The sequence below is a fragment of the Gallus gallus genome, chromosome 1 (genome assembly GCF_016699485.2).
Source record: "Gallus gallus isolate bGalGal1 chromosome 1, bGalGal1.mat.broiler.GRCg7b, whole genome shotgun sequence".
Classification (NCBI taxonomy): Eukaryota; Metazoa; Chordata; class Aves; order Galliformes; family Phasianidae; genus Gallus; species Gallus gallus.
Window position 1 is genome coordinate 79897681 of NC_052532.1, and position 23285 is coordinate 79920965.

General features: G+C 45.2%; 1 long non-coding RNA gene across 1 annotated transcript in view; it reads left to right on the forward strand.

The window, feature by feature from the left end:
* The window catches only part of LOC121109313, a 44692-nt gene extending 21482 nt beyond the window's left edge, over nt 1–23210 (forward strand). The window contains exons 6-9 of the long non-coding RNA XR_006933931.1: nt 3237–3368; nt 4422–5126; nt 8918–9033; nt 10187–23210. This is a non-coding gene — a long non-coding RNA (uncharacterized LOC121109313). The remainder of the gene's footprint in view (nt 1–3236; nt 3369–4421; nt 5127–8917; nt 9034–10186) is intronic.
* The last annotated feature ends 75 nt before the right edge of the window (nt 23211–23285 follow it).

Consider the following 23285-nt stretch of genomic DNA (forward strand, 5'->3'; position numbering starts at 1 on the left):
AGCTCAAGCACCAGACTGTCTGTTATCATCTGCATTGCTTAATGGCTAGCCTGCTCCCTGGGCTGCATCTTGGCCTGTGCCTACTAGCTTCAGCCTGGGAAAGCTCAGACATCATCTGAGTGAGAGCTTGTGCAAGACTGGTCCCGTTTATTTCCTTATGAGCAAATCTGGTCTCAGATTCTGCTCATGGCAGAGCCCTCTGTATGGGCCAGGGACAAAGCCCAGGGATATTTCTTTTACATTTCTGTTTGGCCTCACCCAAGCTTGTGCAAGGCTCCATGAACCAGATTCTGCATGGTCTCTACTGCAATACATTTACGTACATTATGCTGCAACACAGAGAATGAAGGAGATTATAGGATTAACATTCACCCTGAAGGCAACGGGGGCTGCTGAGCTTTTCGATGAGACCAAACTTGTATGTTTTGTGCTTGTGATTGGGAAGATAGGAGGTCAGGTTAAGAAAACCAACTGTTATTGAAATGCCACTGCTGAATATGCTTCAGAATTTGTGTGGTCCTTAGCTATAACATAGATTTGAAGCAAATCACACTCTGAGATTGATCCTAGGTGCTTTTAATACCTAAATGATCTCTGAGGAGGCGGGGTGAAGCCCAGGATTCACTCCAGATTCAGCAAAAAGCACCCTATAGATTGCAGCACTATTTCTGTCATTCAATGGTAATTTCAAGCTTGCTGCTGCAAGGGGAAGCAGGTCTAGCATCAGGCTTCTCCAGACCTTGTTACACAGACTATGGTTGGTCTGCTACAACAGACTGATCCAGATACCAAAGTTTGCTTCTCTCAATTAGAAAAAATTAAGCTGGGCAAGCCTGTGATAATAAACGTTTGAGCATAATAGATGTTTTTGCCCTGTCCTCAGCTCACCTGTATTCTTAATACTTTGTGCAGCCTGGAGAAGAGTCTGGGGATAAGGAGCAGACAGCAGTGCTGCAGTTCATGACCATCAGCTCCTGAGCAGACATCACATCCCTCCAGCAGTGGTGGGAAGGCAGGCAGGAGGAGAGCTGGGGGAGAGCTGTTGCTGTGGGCCATTAACTACAGCAGACATAATGCTGTTGCTGCAGTTCAAGCGAGTTTCCTTGCCTGGTGTTTAAGGAATATCTTGAATCAGTTTTGCATTAACGTCAGCTCCTGCTTTGCCACTGGCAGCTCCATCAGACCTAGAGATCAGCTAAAAGCTGGTGCATCCTGAGCTGCTCCCGGAGCTTCCCTCAGGCTTTCATCCCACTTAGCTGCATTTATTTATCATCTGTCTCTATTTCTGTCAGTTTAATAGAGGAAGAGAGGGCAGTGATTTTGTCTTTCATGCCATGCTGGCTGCCTCCAGTTACTCCCTGTGCCTTTCAGCATCCTGGATATTGCTAGCTCTCCCATTCTCTTGCCACTGTCTTTTTGAACTCACTGTTTGTCGAGCAGAGCTACATTTGCTCTGTTTCTTCGCAGAGCTTTCAGTAGCAAATGGAGCCGATATCAGGAGGGCAGATATTGCTTCACAAAATTAGCCCTCAGAAGACTCTGGAACAGCTGCTGAAGGGACAATTTCACATTCAGAGTGGCACAAATCTACCGTGAAATGGAGTGGGACTGCTACATCTCCATGACATATAGACTCATTGTCCATAGACTGCCTTAACACAGAGCGGATGAAGTCAGCTCTCTGTTCTCTGCAGAGACCCATTTCAAGGTCTGATCTCCACCCGCTCAATAGAAACAGCCATCTCAGACACATCTGTCCCTGCCTCCAGCTGTTCCGGGCTGTCAATACCAGGTGTAGTGTCTTCCATAGGCGGTGGCACTCTGCCCATTCACACCTCCAGACACCTTCTCAGTCAAGCTAAGCGTGCTGTTGAAACCTGGGTGCCCCAGGACGGTTATTATCTGCTCATTATTTCAGCAAGTTCTTGAAGAGCTGTTTCATTTTACAAGGGTACCTATACAGATGTGCTTCTAGTATGAGCCTTCTGGGATTTCAGTGCATAACCTGAATTCTTCTCCTTGCAGATGCCTTTGGAGATATAAAATGTCTCCTTTCTTAGCCGTATTTTGCCTGGAACACTTGTCTTTATTTTGTTGCTGAGTGTTGGCTCACCTTTCTTTTTAATAAAACCTTTTGTTACAGTGAAGATGCTTTACTCTGTTTAATACCCACTCTCCTTCCAACACACCCCCTAACGTCTTACGGTTTCTGTGAGAGTGCATTCTAATGCAGATGATGTCTTTAGGTGAAAATCAAACACTTTCTTGTTATTCACTCAATGCATAATAGATGCTGCAGATTCCACCACGCATGCTCCTATTTCCTTTGCCGAGGCAAGGGCAGACACAAGAGCACATCTCACGGGGCATGAACAGATGCATCCCAGCAGATCACAATGGTGTCTGGCACCTACCTGTACTGCAGAAGCCATCCTATGGAGCTCCTGCTCAGAAAGATGAGGATGGGATCCCTGCCTGACTCCTGGTGCGGAGCAGCTGTCAGCCCAGTCCACGCTGTTGTGCTCAGACCCATGTCAGACACTTCCTGTGGTCCCAACCAGTCTCTGCAGTGCAGGGTCTGTGTGGCAGCCATTCCCTCATCCTCCTGTGGCTGCTATAGCCCCACTGTCATTTGGCAGTTCCCTTGGGATGGCCTTGGTGTGCTGCTGGCCATCCTGCTTACACTGAAGGCAATCTTCATGTACTGCTGGGAGAGTTCTACCCTTCTGCTCTGCCTACACAGAGAATTAGGAAATGCATCTGTTAGCAAGCCAGCCTGTTCTCCAAGTTAGGAACTACTGAGCCCAGAATTATTGCTGCACAGATGTTTTATTCTTTAATGCAAACCTAGATAAATAGTTTGTCAGAGATTTACTATGTCTCTGCTTCAAGGTACTGCAAGAGTTCCTCACCTCCACTTACTGGGTCCCCTCTAAGCATCTTTTATAAGGATCCCTCCAGTTTCCCCATGCTACAGCTGAAGGCTGAATTTAAGCAGGAAGTCCATCTCACTGTGCAACAACAACAACAACAACAAAAAGCCTTTTGCTCTTAAACTGTTTTGGATGTGCAGAAAGCCAGCCAACCCTCACAGCCTTTTCAGCTCGCTATTTGGCTTCCTTCAGCTATCAAACAAATGTACCGAAGCTGATGAGATTGTCCCAGATTCACACAGGTAGGAATGAAAACATTTTGCCTGGTATTTTCAGATGACTAAAGTGACTTTGTGTTTTCAGATCAATCTGCTGGAGAATGACAAATGCAGTGAAGAGAAGGAAAAATTCATACTTGCATGTCACTACACAAATCAACTGAACTTGGATTATAAGAACAGAGCAAGAGAAAGGAGTTCTGGAGGGGGAGAAAGGGTAAGTCAACCTTCAGTCTGTGTACAGACACTTATTAATGTGGTATTCAAGGGAAGTGCTGTTCTCTCTCTACCTTTGCAGTATCCTTTGCACAAAATCTTGAAGAAAAATTGCTTTGGCTCTGTCAACACTACTTCTATTTGGCATCAGCTCTGGTGGCACTGGGCCCTTCAGGTTTCTTGCCCCATATCTGTCCGGTCCACCCTGCATTCTGCTTCTGTGAGGACTCATTTCCCTCTCAAGACCTGAAGGGAGACCTGCACAGCTCTTCCAAGTTGATACAGAGATATTAATAGTGGTATATTAGCCTCCTGCTATCGTGAGCCTGCTATAGACAAACAGGCAGCCACGAGCTGGTGGCAGAAGCCTGGTAGCTGATATCTGCAGGCCTGGGCTTCCGAGTGCTAGAAACATTTTTCACTGCATTATTTCTTGTACTGGCCTTGCTCCCCTGTGGGGCACTATTCGGCTGGCAGGAGTGCTTTGGCTCATGTAGGTTATGCCATTTCCCCAAAGAGAGCACAGCTCTGCTGCTGAAAGGATTTTCTGGCCAGCATAATCACATTTACATGAAGGCTTTTGCCAGCTTTGCTATATTGCTCAGGGGTAGAAAGCGGGCTGAGGGTAAATGACAGTCTTAGAGATAGCGTTTTGCCAGAAAAACTTTTAGTGTAGCTTAAAGTCTTAAAGACTGCCATTCAGGTGTCATATCTCTGGTTATTTTTAGTCTGCCTTTTCAATGTACAGACCTGTACTTTTCTTATGAAAAATGTGAAATCTGCCAAGTTCAGAACGCACATTTTAATTAACTCAGTGTTTGCTCGAGAGAAAATGATACTGCTGCACTTTCATTTGATGGTTCAAGTAATACTTGCTGGGTGTTCACTCCTGACCTGCAAGCCCTCGTATTGCAAATAATCAGGGGAGGGAAGAAAGACATTTTTGGCAAGGAAAATGCTGTCCTCAGGCTATTAATGCATCTTAATCCCCAACAGAAAATGAAATCACTTTGGGCAGGTGCCAAGCAATACAATGACTTTCCTCTGATTTCAGGAAGGAGCTCCTCTTGAACAACCTTTCTTGCATGAAGATCAAGACTCACAAGGCTTCGTTCTGCTCTCAGTTTACACCCATTTTAGACCAGTACGAAGACGATGTCTGAGTACAGTTTCCCTAGATTAACAAAACAAAGCCAGACCTCATTGGTGCTTTTTTTTTATTATTTGTATTATGCCTATTGGTCCATATTTGCTGTTACTAACACTGGACTTCAGGCATGCAGAGCCGGAGGGCACATTTTTTTATCTGATCAGGCTTCTGAGAGTAATCACCTCTAAACTTCCTAATTTGCTTGTCCCCTGATAGTGTTACTAAGAAAGAAAGATATCTAAATATAGCCCTGCAGGGCAGAAGGTCTGCAATCATCATCAGGCTGCTAAAGGGGCAAGCAAAACTGGCCTCTTTTCAAGAGGGGGCCATCAAAACCTTGGACTTCCAGAGGGCAGACTTTGAACTGTTTAGTACTCTGGTAGGGAGGGTCCCTTGGGATTCAGTCCTGAAGGGTAAAGAGGTCCAGGAAGGCAGGATGCTCCTCAAGAAAGAAGTCTTAAGGATGCAGGAACAGGCTGTCTCCCTGTGCCACAAGATGAGCCGGTGGGGAAGAAGACCAGCATGGATGAACAGGGAGGTTTTCCTGAAGCTCCAGAAGAGAATCTACCTTTTGTGGAAGAAGGGACAGGCAACTTGGGGAGAGTGCATGTAAGTTATTAGGATATGCAGGGAGAAAATTAGAAAGGCAAAAGCCCAGCTTGAACTCAACTTGGCCGTTGGGGTAAAAGAGGACAACAAAATTTTCTTACAAATATATTAACAGTGAGAGGAAGGCTAAGGAGAATCTCCATCCTTTATTGGATGCAGCAGGGAACATGATCACTGATGATGAGGAAAAGGCTGAGGTTCTCTATTCCTTCTTTACATCTGTCTTTGAAAGTCAGACCAGTTATCCTCAGGGTACTCTACCCCTTGACCTGAAAGTCTCAGGTGGGGAACAGAATAACCCCCCCCCCACAATTCAGGTGAAAGCAGTTAGAGACCTGCTATTCCACCTGGACTGCCATGAGTCCATGGAGCGAGATGGGATACACCTGAGGGTGCTGAGGGAGCTGGCAGAAGTGATAGCCAAGCCACTTTCCACCATCTACCAGTATTCCTAGCCAACTGAAGAGGTCCTGAAGGACTGGAGGCTTGCCAACGTGACTCTTATCTACAAGAAGGGCTGTAAGGAGGATCTGGGGAGCCACAGGCCTGCCAGCCTGACCTTGGTGCCAGGGAAGGTGGTGGGGCAGATCATCTTGAGGGAGACCATATGGCATGTGCGGGATAAGTGGGGGATCAGGCCCAGCCAGCATGAGTTCATGAAAGGCAGGTCCTGTTTGACCAACCTCATCTCCTTCTATGATTGAGTGACCTGCCTGGTTTCGTGGAAAATATTGATGATAGGTGGAAGGTTGGACTGGATGGTCTTGAAGATCTTTTCCAACCTTGGTAATTCTATGATTCTATGAAAAGAAGCTCAACAGCAGCCCTTCACTGATTTCTCCCAGTGTGCATGGTCTTGTTTAGCTAATCTGCTGCTGGAGTCCAGAGACCGTGCCAGTTCTCCACCTCTACCACTCCCTCTCAGACTTCTGACCACCTCTTATTGGCCCACATGGGCTTGCACATGAGGCTGCTGAGTGATTCAAATAGGCTTGGCTATTTGGCTGGAATGTTGAGCCATTTTGTGTTGCTGTGATGTTGTAGCTTCCTTTGGAGCAAAGGGAGGAGAAATTCAGAATGAAACTCACTTCAGTGCTTGAGAAACCAGAAATCAGAACTCAGCCTGAAAAAATTCAAACCCACATCTCTTGACCAAGCCAGCTGTTTGGCTTCCTCCTTGTGGGCATCAAGGGAGAGGCCAATACAAAGGCAGCAATGCTGCTTGACCTGAGAGGAGCAGAGCACAGATTTAGGGGTACGATGGGAAGGAAGCAAGGATGGGGGAGAAGTAGCAGAGGGGAGCAGAGCAGGGGATTGGGGAATTTCTGGAAAGACAGCAAAAGAGATGGGGTGGAGCAAAGCCTTTTGTGAGCAGTGGCAACTGAAGAGGAACTAAGGGCATACAGGGTGACAAAATGGTCTAGAGAGGAACAGAGCATGTATGGAAGCTCTACAAAGGAAAATGTTTCTCCACAAACACAAGTTTTCTAGGAAAAAAATTCCTAGGCAGGCTGGAACAGATAGCGAGTGGATAGCTGAGGCCATAACAAAAGCTGCTTTCACAGTGTATGGATGGAAAAGATCTTAACAGGACCAAGCCAGAAAGGCATACAAAGAAAATCAGTTATGAAGAACCATTTAGCATTTGAACAGAGAGAGTTCAGAGAGCACAGGCTTTGAGAAGATCTTACAAGTGCTGGACATGGGACAGTACTGCTTAAAACACGGACAGCAGACAGTCATACACTCTGCTGAGAGAAGAGGGAGAGAGCCGAGAGCCTGGGCAATGTTCAGCATTGAAGGAGAAGCACGTAGCAAAGGTACATCAGCAGGACATTGGTGCATGTACTGCACCACACTAAGCAACAAGCAGGCTTGGTTATCAGGAGTGCAGGTGTGAACTGCTTCTGTAAGCAGCCAGAAAGGTACATGGCACTCCCTGTGTGTGTGACTAAAGAACAGCAATGAGGACAGTAACTCAGCAGCAGTAGCACTGCGCTCTACCTGACACAACACAGGAGAAAAGCAATGAGCCAGATGTAATTCTCACAGCAGGGCCCACGAGGCACAGAGGTGATGCTGGATATTCTCATCAGGGCACAGGCCAACTGCCTCCTGAGACAGTCTAAAGGAAAAGGACAGCCTGGACCACCTGATGAACATCACCACAAGACTGGAGTCACTTTGGGCTTTGCTGCTCTCTGCCATGTGGCTGCCAAGCTGTGGAAGTGGCGCTTGCCTCACAGTGGAGTTGTGCTGTGGATGGGGATGATGAATAATTAATTTCTCCCCTTCTGCAAAGAAACTGAATCAGGAGGAATTGTTGAGGATGACATCCTGGGTTCCCTTGCGATTTTCATACCTGCACATCCTCTCCCTGCAATAGAGAAGCAGCTACCTAAAATTATGAACTCAGTGGCACGTACACGGTGGCATCCAGCACTGGTGAGACTGAGAAAGAACCGGAGAGCAGAATGTGTGCTGTAAGTGAGGACAACTGAGTGAGTGGTGGAAGCACCAGAATGATTTTGCACAGTAATCACAAGAAAAGAGAGAAACGTAATTATAATCTATAGCTGCGTAGGCTACTGAGACACAATGAAAGCAAGAAGAGAAAACAGTGCTATTTATAGATGCGAGCTGAGATCACCTGTCTGCTCTGTACAGCAAATATATTCTTTGTACTAAAACACTCAATCTGGGCACCGGCAGTTCAGGCTGGCCCAGGAAAGTGGCATGTTGATGAGCATAAGAAGACAGCACTTCAAGCGGCTGCCTCTTAAAATACTGTCTATCCTGGAGATATGCCCTGACCAATTCACAAAATAACACAAAGACTGTGAAGAGCTGGAGTTGCTCTTGATGACATTCTCATGCGTGACAGACCCAGAGAAGAAACATGACAAAAAAAACCAAATAGCATTGCCTATAAGAGGCAGATAATGCAATCTAAAATTCAGCCATGGCAAAATGCAAATCCACACAGAGGAACTGAATTATTTTGGCCACGCTGCAGAAAGAGGAGTCATCAGATTAGATTCAAAATGAAAAGTAAAAACAGATAATGAACAGCAGCCTCCCCCTCAAAGTCAGCAACTGCACGAGGAATATTGACGTATCTATCAAGATTTATACCATGAGGAGTATAAATGCACAGTTTACAGTCCAGGCAAGGGTATCAATGAGGAAGGCTGAGAAGGGGTTGCGACAAGTAAACCTTCAACAAGACCTCCACAGCACTTGATTTGAAATCAGGCTCAATTATAGTAAAAGTAAGGAAAATACCACTCCAGATAGCTAATATAATGGGAAGATGGCAGCATAAAGATGAGCTGAAGCCAATGCCGCAGAACTGTATTCCTAGAAAAGCATTGCCTTGCCATTGTCTGATTGTCTGAATTTTCTGTCACATGCTTGACCGCAGGCTAAGATTGAAAGCAAATCACAGTCCACCAGAATGTTCTTCACAAGCCTGAAGCTTCTGTACTACCAAGTCATTAGCACATAATTCTAATATCAGAAGGATTTAGCCTGCAAGTGAAAAAATAATCAGGGGAAGACAAATTATTTTAGTATATTTTCTGTTTTGAAATTTCATACAGAATAGGGGAAAGAATGGAGGAAGAATATGTGTAAGAAATACATCTGATAGTCCAACACTGAACAGTGTCTACAAATAAATTATTAGGAATAGCAAGCGAAGCAGAGTATGGGATGTGCTGGATTTTAAAAGGAAACAAAGAAAGCAGACTGACCTGTGCAAGAATAACAAGCTCCCTTGGCTCTTGCAGGCTCTTGGAATGAAAAAAAAAACATTGTCTGCAGAGACAAGACTGAGGCTGAAGGATGAGGAGAAACAGTGACTCCTAGCCAAATGGATACAGCGAACCTGACAAAAAAAGGATTGGTAAGGGCATTTTGCTATAGTGCTTTGCAGAAAGAAAGTAAAAAGTAAATATAATTTTTTGTCATGGCTTGAAATCTGATGTAGAAGGAAATATCAGATGCTGTTGCTCAAATGGAAACAGTACCGCAAGAAATGAATCATCTTTTGTGTTATTGGCAGCAACTGACAATCGATGCATTCAATACAAGAGATACCGCAGCCTGCTAATTGTGATTTATCGTTAGAAGTTAGGTCTTGTTTAGCTACCCTGTTAGCTTACAAATGTTCCTGCACTGTGGCAAATACCACAAAGACAATATTCACTTGGTATAGAATGATGCCTGCAGTTCTTCAGAAAAAGGTAGTGGAGTAAGGTGGTTTAGGAGAAGTCCCTGGAACATCATGTGCTGTCTGTGTGATTAATGTGTCATGGGGTTGTGAGGAACTGGGAAGCCAGCTATTGATCATAGGCTCATAAAATCATAGAATGGCTTAGGTTGGAAGAGACCTTAGAGATCATCGACTTTCAATTCCCATCATGGGCAGAGTTGCTAACAAAATGCACTTGATGAAGACATGCACTGAATTGCTACGCAAGATCATACATATTACGATTTACAGTTTCCGAGCTGGCCTTAGAAACAGTCACCAGCAGGGAGGCCATTTAAGCCCAAAAGGTTGTGCTCATCAAATGAAACAAATAGAGTTTAAATGCAGTAACAAGCTCTTCCTCTTCTGTCTGCTGTCTCCTTCTGTTGCACCTTTTTGAATCAAGTATCAGCACATGTTATGACCTAAGCTCTTTCATTTGTAGAGGGGTTGTAAAGATGGGGAGGTAAGTTTTAAGAGAGACACAGAAAGTGATTCTGGGATCCACTTTCTTCTTGTACGTGTACATCTGTACTTCTGTGTAGATGAACTGAGAAGTGGGAGGGCAGCTTGAAATGTTATCTTCATTAAATGCTGATCACTGCTGTAGGCAATCACAGCTAAGACAACACAAGACTTTGGGTGTTTAATGTGGTCAATCTCTGATTCCTTTAATTTTGTCAGGACTTAGACATCCATTAATTCCAAGAAGAAATAGAGTTTCAGACCAAAAAAAATTTGACCCATCTAGAATCAAGGACAAAAGAATGACTTTGCCAACGCTTCTGTTGTTTTTTTTTTTCAGACAACTCAGCATGAAGCAGGCCTCAGATTTCCCACACATCCATGAGAGGGCAAAAAAAGCACTGAAACAAGAATAGCTATTCACCTGCTACAGGTGTTGGAAGAAAGAAGTAAGGATTTTACTTTCCTTTTGATCGCTGAACTGTGCTTTTTGTCTGTGACAGCTGCCATCTAATTATTGGTCCATCTCAACAGAATTGAAATGATTTTGCAAGGGCAGAAAGATGGGCAGCAGGACTGTGCACTCTAGGTCTCATACTTGACACCTAGGTAACCAACATCATATTCAATCTCCATTTGAAAAAACAAGTGAGTTCTGGTGCAACCTGGAGGGCCAGGCTCACTAAATGTAGCAGTGCTTCCTGAGGCTTTTCTTGTTTCCTAAGGTCTGTAATTTAAGACCCTGAGAAATGTAAGCTCTTTCATGAGATTTAAGGAATTCCTTTGTGAGGATTTCCATTACTGTCAGGCCCGCTGCACTTGTCTTTGAAGGGTTTGGCCAACAGGTATCCACAGGCTGAGCTCCCAGAGAATGCACGACTCAAGCAGGAGGGCTCAGATGTCTCCAATACTGATTTGAGGAAGCAGAGTTTGTGAACAAGAGGGTCCACATACCCAAAATGGATGTCACGTAAGAGGGAAGAATGATGAATACTCTATATTTCCTTTTTGCAAGTCAAGATGCTTTAATCAATTACAAGTTGGGTGCTCGGGACAGTGGGAGCTGAGTGGTTTTGTAGCTTTGAGTTTATCCAACCTTAACCATGTGCCAGTCTCCAACCCTGAAGGTCAGTTCAAGCAAATGTCATTCCTATTGTTTGTGAAGTGCTACTGCTGCACGTATTCATAGAATCAGAGGACAGCTTGGGAAAGAAGAAACCACGTGAGTCTCAAATTCATTCCCTCATTCCCAGCAGGCCTAATTCTAAAGTTAGATAAGGTTGCTCATGTTCAAATGAGTCCTAAAATCTCAATTCTGAGCCACTCCCCTTGGCTGTGCTGATGGGATTTGTGTGTGTGTGTTAAGTCTAGTTGGAATTTCCTTTGTTGCAACCTGTGTTCATTTCCTCTCATTCTTTCAATCTCGACCTTTATGGAGAGTCTGACTTTCTCATAGCCTCTTCTGTAGTCTGAGATAGCCATTAGGTCCCCCACAACCTTCTCCAGGCCAAACAAATTCAGGTCCCTCAGCCTTTCTTTCTACATATTTCAGATACCTGATCTTCTTGGAGGACTCAGCTCAGTATATCGATATCTCTCATGACCAGGAAGACCAGAACTGGAAGCTGTCCCAGATGCAGCCTCATGAGCACTGGACAGAAGGGAACGATCACTTCCCTAGGTTTGCTGTCTTGCCTCTGCAGTCCAGTTTGCATTTAGTCTGTTTCTGCCAAGGCGTGCTTCTGGGTATTGTCAACTACTTATCTACCAGGAGCCTGAGGCCCTTTTCTACAAAGTTGCCTTCTAGGCAGAAAGGATCCAGCCTGCACTTCATGCAGTTTTTCCCAGCCTGCTTCTCCAGCTTATTAAGGCAGCACTTCCCTTCACTGCAGCCACCACTTCTCTGAGTTTGAGATCTGTGAACCCTTTAAGGTGTTCTCTGCCTCCATTTCCACACTGTAGATGAGTATGTTATATGATACTGGTCCCAGAATTAACTCTCTGAGAAATATTACTTGCAGTTGGCTTCCTAGCAGACTCTGAAACATTGACCACTACATTTTGAGCCCACTTGTCCAGCCCACTTCTCCCACTTTGTAGTCCACCCATCTAGTCCATAACTCCCCACGTTGGCCAATTTTCCAGTAATCCAACAAGTGTTTTGCTTGGGGAGAAATACATACGCACCTAGACAACAGCCATCCTGGAGTTTTCCTGTATCACATTTGGCCACATCTTCTCTGCTGGCAACAGATCAGCTGGAGTAAAGCTCTCTGGAAAGTGGTAGAATGAGACACAGGGCCAGGACTTGCACATGGCAGTAAAACTGTCAGGGAGTTATGGCACGTGGCCAGAACTGCAAGCTGTGCTATGCCAATCACAGATGGGAAGTGAAAATTTGTGACATTTTGTACTTCAACCCAAAATCTGAACAGATTTTCATGAGACTACATTAAAAAAAAAAAAAAAAAAGTTGTATTTCTCACCCTGATTTAAGTATCCTGCCAAATTTCATAGTCTTGCTGCAACACTGCAGGTATGGAAAGAAAAAAAAGGAAAGTCACAAAATGAAGGGGGAGGAATTTTTTTTATTTTATCTTAAGGAATGTGTGGGGCTGCCAAGACTTAGGAGTGTGAACTCCTCTGTAAAAGCAGAGGAATCAGAATCCACAATTTTTAACCCGGTTCTCCGGGGTTTTTCTACCAGTTAGCCAAAGCAATCAGGTAGCTGTAGCTCAGAAAGGCTAGTATTTGTGCTGATAACTTCAAACACAAGTTCTTGAGGGGTGTGACATGGTCAGAGAAGGATCCAAGAGAAAAAAATGAAGGAGATGCCTCCTCTCCGTAATCTAAAGCTCTCGTTACAGCTCTCTGAATACCTCTTTCTGGAATGGTTGGAAAAACAAGTCTGTGCTGTTAAAACTATTCTTTTCCCAAGCCCTCTTTCAGAAAGCAATGATGCTATTTCTGTAAGAACTTAAAAGGAAGTACATGTCTGAGGCAGAGAGCAGGAACGGAAAATTTCAGTGCAAACGGTGAGTTTTTGGCAGTTGGGAGCTGACAGGGTTTTGTAATACACCGTAAGAGAGGGGTTGTCTTGTTGGCACCGACAGCCACAGTTTTAAGGAATAAAAGTGTGCCTGTTGGAATGTTTTTTTCTTTTGCAGGATATATAGTGGAAAAGTATCAGTTAGTTTTCAGACAGAGTCCAGTATGTTCCACAAAATGTCCGCCCCTACCTTCTCAGCCTTTCCCTTGTCCTAGCCCTAGCTAAGCTCTTCAGACACAAGTTTTTCTTCCTCCTGCTGTATTCAGCCTTCCCAGCTACAGCCCTCTTCTTTCTGCCTTTATTTTAACCAGGATCAGTCTTACCAGCAGTGTGGAAAGGGAAACAAACGGCCTTAGCTTGAGTTTTCTTCGCTCTAAAAGGCTTGGAGATGATGGGAAGCTTTAGTGCAACCTTATCAGTCTGTAAGGAAGGTAAGTTGATGCTAATTTCTGTCATTAGGAATGCTAGACTGCAACCACCATGTTTCACAGCCTTTCCCATCTCCCATGAGGAAACAGCCCAAAGATGTAAATTTACCAGGAGATAATCCATTGCTTTTCCCAAGGATACATAGATGATTGTCTTGAGTGCTTTGTTACATTTCAATACACAAACACTGAAATTCGGCCTTTCTACAACAGAGCAGTATTTTTATTTGAAAGGTAATCAATAATGAGATGATAAAATTGAGCTGATGGCTTATCTCTATGTCATCGTATCAGCTGAAGGGAAAGACACTGAGATTGCCTGTGCGCTTCCTGCACCCTGGGTGGGTGTGTAGGTGCCACCTCCCATCTTGGAGGGCAAAAGCCATCAGCACGAGTTTCTTCACAAGGTGGGCAAGTTTACCCATTTGATTCACAGCTGGGGGTTGGGAGCCTGTCCTTTCTGTACTCCCAGGATGCTTTTGCCAGTTGTGGAAGCAGTTGAGAGAAGGGAGGGCATTTACCTTCAATGCAGAAGAGTGTCAGGGACAAGATGGGAATTAAAGGAGTTACATTGGAACTAGCCTCCTTACGCTGAAATAGAGAGAAGGCAGTGACTCTGGGTGGCATGGAGTGACCAGGAATATGTAGGACAGAAATGGTAGAATATGGACTATGAGTGGAAGGACATAGTTAGAAGCAAATGAGGTGGAGGGACCTTGGACTGCCTGAGGAGCTTGAGAAGGGAGACTGGAAGCAGGAGAGGGATGTCTGAGGGAATGCCAAAGAGGAGGGAGAGTGGGCCTCAGGGCTGAGGTAGGCAGGTGCTTTGGGGACTGAGTGAACAAAGCAAGCAGAGACACTGGCCAGAGGGAAAAGAGGACTGGAAAGGGAAACCAGCCATGGGGAACAAGAAGGCAAGGCAGGAATGAAGGAATCTGACTGGGAACACGAGGCTGCGTCACGCTGTCAGTAGGAGCTTCCAGGGTCTGTTCCTGCACAGCATCACTCCTCTGTCCCCAGGTATCTGTGGGACACACTAGGTACATGGGCAGCATCCTCTCCTTGTGTTGGCCCATTTTAAAGACTGCAGCTTCATCTCTTTTGGTAAAGGTTCCAGCCCCACTGTTGTACTTGGTAGTTATCCATCTGAAACCACAGCGTAGGATTTTATTGTTGCTGTTGTTTTAATGTTTTTTACTGTGTTCTGAAAAACTCGGAAAGGACAGGTGAGAACATTGCCAAGTTGAAATGCTTCAAACCATCAGGATGTAGATCTTCTCACTGAACAGCACCTCAGAAGACATCTGTGTATGCTTTTTCTGTGATCTGATTGCAGTCTGAGACACCCTGTACCTGCAGTGACTGACTGCAGTGTGCCCTCTGCTGTCTTGCTGTCTGCACAGCCCAGAATCTCAGATCCAGAGAAGCTGAGCCTCTGTCCAGAAGCAAAAGCAACTCTGGCCCCCTATAAGCTGCCTAAGAAATGTGTTGCCAGAAGTGTCCTGCCAAGAGAGAGGCAACTGCTGATGTAGAGCTGCTGTGGAAGGTGCTCTGCAGATGGCTTTGTAAAGATCTCTTGGATATTCACTCCACAACTCGAAAGGATACTACAACCTCAACCCTATTTTTTTCTACTGGGAGCAGTGATTAAAAGACATTGAAATACAAAGAAACACCAATTTTTGAGAAGAAAACAATGTCATGCAGGCGGTCATGTGTAACTTACACCAAGGAAACACTCTTCTATTAATTAGTCTCTTACATGGCCAGGTATCATCTTCCCTCTGAAGGGCAGATAACATTTTTAAAATTATTTTCCTTCCATGGCTTTTATCACCCATTCAGTCTTAGCACTCTTTGATGCATCCCTCCAGATCTGAGTTTTCCCAGTTTATCTGCCTCCGTTCTGTCATGTTTCTTCAAACATCAATGTTTCTTTGCCTTTTCCCTGTCCCCTTTTCTTTCTTCTTGGTTGCAAAAGCTGATATCTCTCCCTGGGTATCCGGTATCTCTACTTTAACATGTGTGAGCTGACAACTAATCCATTGCTTCCTTAGCAGAGTGTCTCATCTGTTCAGAACAGATTTCACTCAGGCAGCGTGTCTTGGCAGCCACAGAAAAATCACCATGGCTGTAGGGAAATTGCCTGATCTTTGCTCTGACTGAACGATGTAACTAAGTTGTTTTTAATTTTGTTTACCATTGCAGGATAATGTTTGCAAGAAAAGGAAGAATAGATATGAGCCCCAAAGGGAAGAGTAAATCAACTGGGTGAAACAGTACACCATTAGTCTTTGCTAAAATTGCCAGGTTTTCCTTCTTTTGCTGTATCTGTGCTCAAAAATAAAGGGAAGAGGCCTTTAAACAACCTTATGCTGATCAGAACAGGGGAGCAGGAGCAGGAGGTGTCTCTGTGCAGTCAAATGCATATTTATTCACAATAATGAAAGAAATGAAAGTGGAGAAATTTTGTAGGAAAGAAAGAATGTGTTATTTATGTATTTTCAGTCAGCGTTAGAGTTGTAGAGAGTTTATGCTAAGTACTGAATATAAAATATTATGATGGCCGTAACTCCTAATTTGGAGTCATAGCCTAAATTCGAGCTAATTCTCAATGTTCTGTAGACCATAGTGCCAGAGTCTCAGGGATTGATTCAGGCCAGCTAAACTCAAGGTCTATCCAGCTTCAGGAAGTTTCTCAGAGTGGCTGACAGCTCTATTTCAGTTCACTAGTGTCTGGCTTAAAAGAACACAGTGTGCACCAGGGTCTGTACTGAGGTCAGAAAATCCATTCAAGGTGTCTCACTTTTGATTAAATTACTGCATTTCTCTGTAAATTTTCAGAAAAGTATCTCTGAATACCCCGAAGGAGTGAGTGTGCAAACATGGCAACGCCGAGGAGGCTGCTGGGGCCCATCCAGCCTAATGAACCCTGCTGCAGCTGAGCTCAGTGGGAGGGGGATCCATGGAACAGAGCCTGATGCTGTGCCATTTGGTGGTTTCTGTTTGGAAGGGACTTGTTTGGGTCTGTGCAGTAAGTAGGTGGTCCAGCTCCTCTGAGAAGAGGATGATGCTTTGAGGGGGAGAAGAAGAATGCAGAGAAAAAGCCCCACTCCAACCCACTTCAATAGCTTTCCACAGCAGGGGTAATTTGGCCTCCCAGATATTGGGGTCTCACTGATTGTGAGGAGGTCTCAGGGATGCAACACAAGGACCCTTTCTGCTGTATGCCGCAGAGTACATAATCAGTCACAGTTGTCTACCAGCGGTCTTTAACTAGTTCTGCACAGTGCAATTATACCTCATCAAAGCTAATTTACCAAGCTGTTTAAATGGCTGTATGGCATTTAGTGAGCCTCGTCTCACCACTAGCATCTTTTTCAGCTGCTCCCCTGCTGAGGGTGCTTCAGTCTGGGTGGTCCCAGCAACACCCTGCAGCATTTTTTAGTGTTGTCAGCAGTCTGGAATAGGGTCCTTTCTTCAAAGCTCCTGGCTTTGTTTCCCAGCCTAAGTTACAGAAGTCTTGTGGAAAACGGTTTGGAGGACAAGAGGCAGGGCTGATAATGGGAAACGTCTGTGAAGGATTGGAACGTTGGCTTGTAATCCCTGGACAAAACTGCCTCATTCAGAAAAGGGGGGGAAAAGCATGCAGAACAAAGCTCTTGTTTCACTCTGTGAAACGAACACATGATGTTTTCTCTGGAATGTCTCGCTGACAAACAGGCCCAGCTTTTCCAGGGACCACGGCTCAGATGAGGCCCATAAATGGCTGAAAGGAATGCAGATTCACAGCTAATGTTAATTTGCCATTTCCAGGGGCGACACAAACTCAGCCACACCTTTGACAGATATGGATTTCATGAGGAGTGGAAGAGTGTGAAGGGCTTCTTAATACGCTAGCTTAATACACTAGCCCCAGAGTTTCTCACCAGATCTAGCATACACCACGTACAGTTTTGCATGGGGACACAGCTGATAAAGCACAGCTCCATCCTGCCTAGCGTACGTCACCTACCTGTTGAGACAAATGACACTCCCTCCTCAGCTGGGACATGCAACCAGGAGAGGTACTGACAGGAGCCAAAGCTGCTAAGCCTGTCTTGAGCAGGACCTTCTGAATCTGTGCCCTTCACTGCAACCTGCCTGTCCCCCTTTCCAAGTCCTCTTACAGACCTTTTGGCGTTTCCTTTTGTTCATCTATCACAGCCTGTTGTGCTGCCAGAAAGGAATCTGCCTTCCCCTCTGCCATGTCATCAAACAGTTCAGCAGTCTCTCTGCCGCAGTGCAGTGGCCCTGAAAAGGTAGCACAGCATCTCTTTGTTGAGCTCTCCATCCCAGTCTTCCATTTTCTACTCCCCTGGGATAAGTTGTCCAGCTTGCAATAACAACAAATTATCCATTTTGCCTTTTGTCACTAACGCTTCCAGTCCAAAAGCTTTTTCTCACGCAGATTGAAATCAATGACCTTTTCTTTTGGATTAGCTTTCTTTACAGCTTTGTGTACAGCTATTTATCCTGTTCTTGCACGTAAAAGGTCTGGCATAAATCCTGACCCACAGGGACAACCTGGCTGCAGCAATTAAAGGCCAACATGTTCGAATGCAGATATCTGAAGTCAAGCATTTTGTCTATACTTAAAACGTAATGCAATAGCCTGACTTGCAGGAGCTCAACAACTACATTTGCCACCTCTGTGGTACAACTGAGGGTGCTTATCATCTCCTGGGGAATGATAGCTCAGACTGGAATGATAGCATCATGCCTCTGTGTGGGGGAAAATCAAAACCCTTTGGTTTCCACTGCTTAGCCCAATGCTGGGAGGGGAATGTATGATTTCATAACATTGCTAAGCGATGACAAGAGCTGGTCTCTAGGGTGAGCTGTATTTACTAACACATTGCACATTTTTCTTGCTTAACGGAACAGTTTCTCATTTTATAAGAGTCCTGAGGTAATGCTTGTGTCCTAGATCAGATGCCCAGACTCACCTTGCCGACTCTCAAGCTTTTTCACGGATGACCAAAACAGCCACCCCAAATCTGTGTCCTGAATACTTCAACTGTCTGTAGTTCAATAAGATTGTGTAGACCTCACCTCCCAGTCTCACAGATGCCTAGTGACTCACAGAACTGCTGCTCCACACCCAGCCCCAACTGACCCAGGCACAACTCACACGACCCAGATACATCTCAGGCAGCGAAATTCCTAAATGCCTTCTTAGCAATCATCTCAGGGTCTGCTGAGGTATGGGACAAATAGCTAAATGTGTTTGAGCACGTTCTGTGCTAGCAGGTTGCCCATGCTTGAAGGATGAGAAATAGCTAGCACCGTTAATCAGAGTGTGGGTGGGAGAACCTTGGGACAGTTGTGCTATGGGCCATAGGCCTGACCTGCAAGCAGTCCAGAAGACATTTTTGTATAAGCATAGTGTAAGGGTTAGGAGTAGTTGGATACAGGGAGTTTGAGATGACAGTTCTGTAATGGTGTTGAAAGCCAGGACATGCTGAAGCTATTTTTTGAATGAGTTGGGGATACCTTGAAGTTAGGAGAAGTCCCCAGACAGAGCTGCTGCACAGAGGTTCACCCCAGAGGTCCCTGAGCTCCCATTTGTCACAACTGGATTGCATGGTGCTGAGGCACACAACTACCTCCGTACAAGGTCATGCCAGATCTCACTGGGCTCATTAACCTTGCTTCCATATCCTCCCTGCCTGAGAAAGACTTGACCCTACCTACTCCAGTATGTCTTGTAGAGATCATATTAACACAGATGTTCTGTTACCTCAGCTGTGGGGCATCTGGCAGACCCTAATTACCAGCACCCTTATCTGATATCCCTGAGCAATCTGTCCTCACCAGCATACTGCTTTCTGAAACAGCATCCTCCAAAGGCTCTTCCACAGTACCTCCTCTGCCCAGCAATGAAACAACTCTTCAGCTTTAGTTGGAAGCAGAGCTGGAGGGGCTTTTAAATACTGCAGGGAGGGGAGAAAGGCATGGCTGCAAAAACATGGGAAGGGGAGTAATCAACACATACCTGGAAAGGCCCTCAACACAAACCCTTGAAAGGGTTGACTTCCTGCTACATTTATGAGCACAAACACACTGCTGTTTCAGCTAATGGAGAAAGTGCTCTTAATAGTATGAAGCAGGATTTGGCAGTGGTAAACAACTGCTTGCTGCATAGCAGTAGCTTGCTGGGGATGGTGTGCCTGGGCTTGCTACATGATCATAGTTCAATGATACAGGAAAGATAAAGCTGCTGAAATTTCATGCTGTAATAGAAAAGCCCTGGGTTTGACCATATCCTCTTCCAGAAGTGACCTTAGGAATTTCTCTGTAAGCGTGTCTGCAAAATGAGGAAGATAATGGGGAAGAAGTAGAATGAAGTGATGACTGTTTCCTCACTTATGGAGAATAATGTTCTATTTAACAGCGTGTGCTGTGAAATACACACAACACTGGTAGGTACGGAGATGAGTTGGGACTCCAAGTGTATCTCCATGGCAGTACGTATCTGTATGCTGGTTTGTGACATAGCCCGCACGATGGATGACTTGTCTTACCTTGATGCCGTTCTCAAGACCTATCTTGCCAGCAACTGTCCATTGCATTAGAAAACCTTCCTTTGAGGAAACATTCCTCACACGCAGCTAGGCATTCTCTACCTTGTGTTGTTTCTGTCTTCCCAGGTGCAGGACTTAGTATTTGTCCTTGTTACATTTCTTAACTGACCAGGGTGACCTACCTGATACTTCCTGGGGAGCTACTGCGGTCCTATGAGGGTCACAGATCACAGGTGAGATGCCTGTGTCAGAAGGTCAGAAAGTCCTTTCCCCCTGTTCCAGTAGCTCTAGGCATTTCTGCAGCTTTCTTCAGCAATTGTAGAGTCAAAAGCAGGAGCATTTCACTAAATCGTGGCACATCACGGTGAGGGTGGTGAGACACCGGAACAGGTTGCCCAGTGAGGCTGTGGATGCCCCTACCCTGGAGGCATTCGAGTCCAGGCTGGATGGGGCTTTTGAGCAACCTGGTCTAGTGGGAGGTGTCCCTGCCTATAGCAGGGGGTTGGAACTAGGTGATCTTAATATGATTCTATGGTCCTTTCTTGCACTACAACTTGGATCTGAGTGTAGTTCAAGTCTACAAGATGCTAAGAATGGCAAGTCATCCTAGACCAAGCTGTGGCCTGGAGCAGTGGCAAACGCTAAGTAGCTGTGTTTACATGGGCTGGACACAGGTATGCTTCCATGCTTTGGATACTGGGTGTGGCTTACCTGGGTACTAAGGCCTGGGTGAAAAATGTGAGAGAATTATGCCTCTTTTAGGTTAGAAAAACCTAAGAATTTTTCCTTAAATAAGGGATACCATGGGTAAAGTCTAAGGGCCAGGTTGTCAATGGTATTTAGGCATTTTACTGCTCTAGATAATGAAATATCCAACAGCCCATCAAATGCATTAGCCATTAGCGAATGCATTTTACACAAGTCACCTGGTCAGCCAGTGCCAGACTTGTGTGCCCTTTGGTTGGCAGTGTCCCCAGTAACACCTACAAAATGCAGACCATCTGCTGAGGGAGAGAGGAAAAAACTACAGCACTGAGCTGCATCAGGTCTGCAAAGAAGCAGAGCTTTAAGCAGTCATGGTAAGTAGAAATGCTGCAGCTGAGACAGGAGCAAAGAATGGAGGAATCACAGTGAGAAAGGCAATTACAAGAGCAAAGAAGAGAAGGGAAAAAAAAAACCCAACAAATATAAGAGCTGTATTTAACAAATGCAGCCTGGAAGGTCACCAAATTACAGGAAAGTGAAACAGACATAAGAAATAACTGCACTGTAAGAAAGGATGTTTAAATAATGTGTGTCATGTATCCTCACATCACAGTTAACCACAGTTACCTCTTTGTGTTAGTTTGGTTAGCAAAGTAACTCCCTGAGCTAGACTCTTGGAATCAAAGAAGCCTTAAATCGGATGTAGTTCACCCACCTGGGTATGTATGCTGGAGGTTCATCTTATTGCAGTTTGAGAGTCATACTCACTCTCGGTGCTGTGGTGAACCTGTGATAATGGGCTTCATTGGCTGCCCCTTCCCAACGTTAAGGGTAGGAAGCTGCCTTCTTACTTACGTACCACTCAGTGACTTGAATGGCCACCTAAAACACACTGCAGGCATGGTGCTCATTGACTTGAGCACAGCAGCACTGCAAGGACACTCATCCCTTACAGTCTCTGCTAATGGCTGTGTGTCTGGTACAGCAACGGAGAAAGGAGACTTGAGTGATGTGGGTGGTGGGTAGCAGTGAAGTAATGTGGAGAGGGTGATATCATGGTATGGGCGAGAGCTTCAGAAGTAATTTACTGGCACAAGTTTAGCTTGGTTTCCTTAGGAAATGAGGCTTATACAGTCACATTGGGTGTATATGTGTGCACATGCTGTAATGAGGGAGAGGCTGCAGCTTTTGAGTAATCCTTATTAGGCACCGGAGAGCCCAAAGGAGTGATATTTACAGTGCCCCAAGAACGCAGAAAGCTTTGGTTTATTAAATGACAAAGAATGTATCCACCCATGCACACTAGTATGAGTCCACGATTCATTTGCTCTACTGTCTCAAGCAACAGCTTGTTACCTTATTTTGGTCGCACAGCCACTTGGGCATACATGTTTGTATCCCAAAATTTGCAATCCCCTATGTAAAACAAAACGTTTGGTACAGAAGTGGTGGTAACTGGGAACTAAGTGTCAGCAGGAATGAAATATGAATGTACGTAATGGAATAATATCTTTCCCGTGGAGCAGCGGTTCCCATTTTTTTTTGTTTTGGTCCACCAGAGCACTGCAACCTACAAAATTTCAGGCAAACACCATTCAACCTTATAGAAAAGCTTTTCACTGGAAGCATTTTGTAGTACAACTTTAGTTGTACAGCCAGCAATGATGAATCACCATCTTCAGTATGACCACAGTCCAAAGCCAGAACTGTGAATGCATTTGCTAAGCCCTTATTCTAGTGCTTCTGGTTCAAACCCCTTGCTGAGGTCCATCGTGAAAGAGCAGAGGTTCCAGATAGAATTCCTATTGCTTAGCTAGTACACATTGCTCCTTTGCAGTTTACATTTTGAAATGGTGAAAGCAAGTTTGGAACCAAAGCGAACAGTTTATCAGATACGTGGGTGACTCAGGATGAGCCTGATCTAATGCTACCCGTGAGAGTGGTTGAATTCAGATGTACCTCTGCCTGCACTGGGTCCGGGGAATCAACTGATTCCAAAACAAAGAGGTACGTTGTGAAGGTGAATTAAAAAAAAAGAAAAAAAAAAGAAAAACAGACAAGACACTGAGAACCACACTGCTCAGCAGCAGCAGTGGAATAGCAACCATCTCTCAGGCTGGATTTACAGGCCAGTGCCGCCCTTAGACAGAAGCAGAACATGCTGGGGAGGATGCTTTGTGAAAGTGCAATTAGTACTCCTAAAATCAAAGCAGTGCAGGACAGCCAGGCTTGAATGAGCACAGCGAGAGAGCGCAGAGCCAGCCCCATCCAGGATAACTTTCCCAGAGCTCGTCCCTTCCAGCAGGGCACTGGGATTATCTCTGGTCCTGGGAGCACATACCAGCACCTCCTACCAGCGTCTCCTACTAGCATCTTCCACAGCACCCACCCGCACTCAGAGCACAGCAGAAAGCAGGGCGAGGAGGCAGCCGGCATAGGGGAATGCTGGGCTACAGAGCAAGATGGGATTTCAAAACAAGCAGCGTCACTTTCGGTTACAACCAACCTCAAAACCCAGGGAACAGCCCTTGACAACTGGTGTCACTTGCTGTAACAGCGGATATTTCTGTGTTTTAGAATCACAGAGTCATTAAAGTTGGAAAAGGCCTCTAAGGTCACCAAGTCCAACCCCAAATCATCCCCACCGTGCCCACTAACCATGTCCCTCAGTGCCACATCTCCACAGTGCTG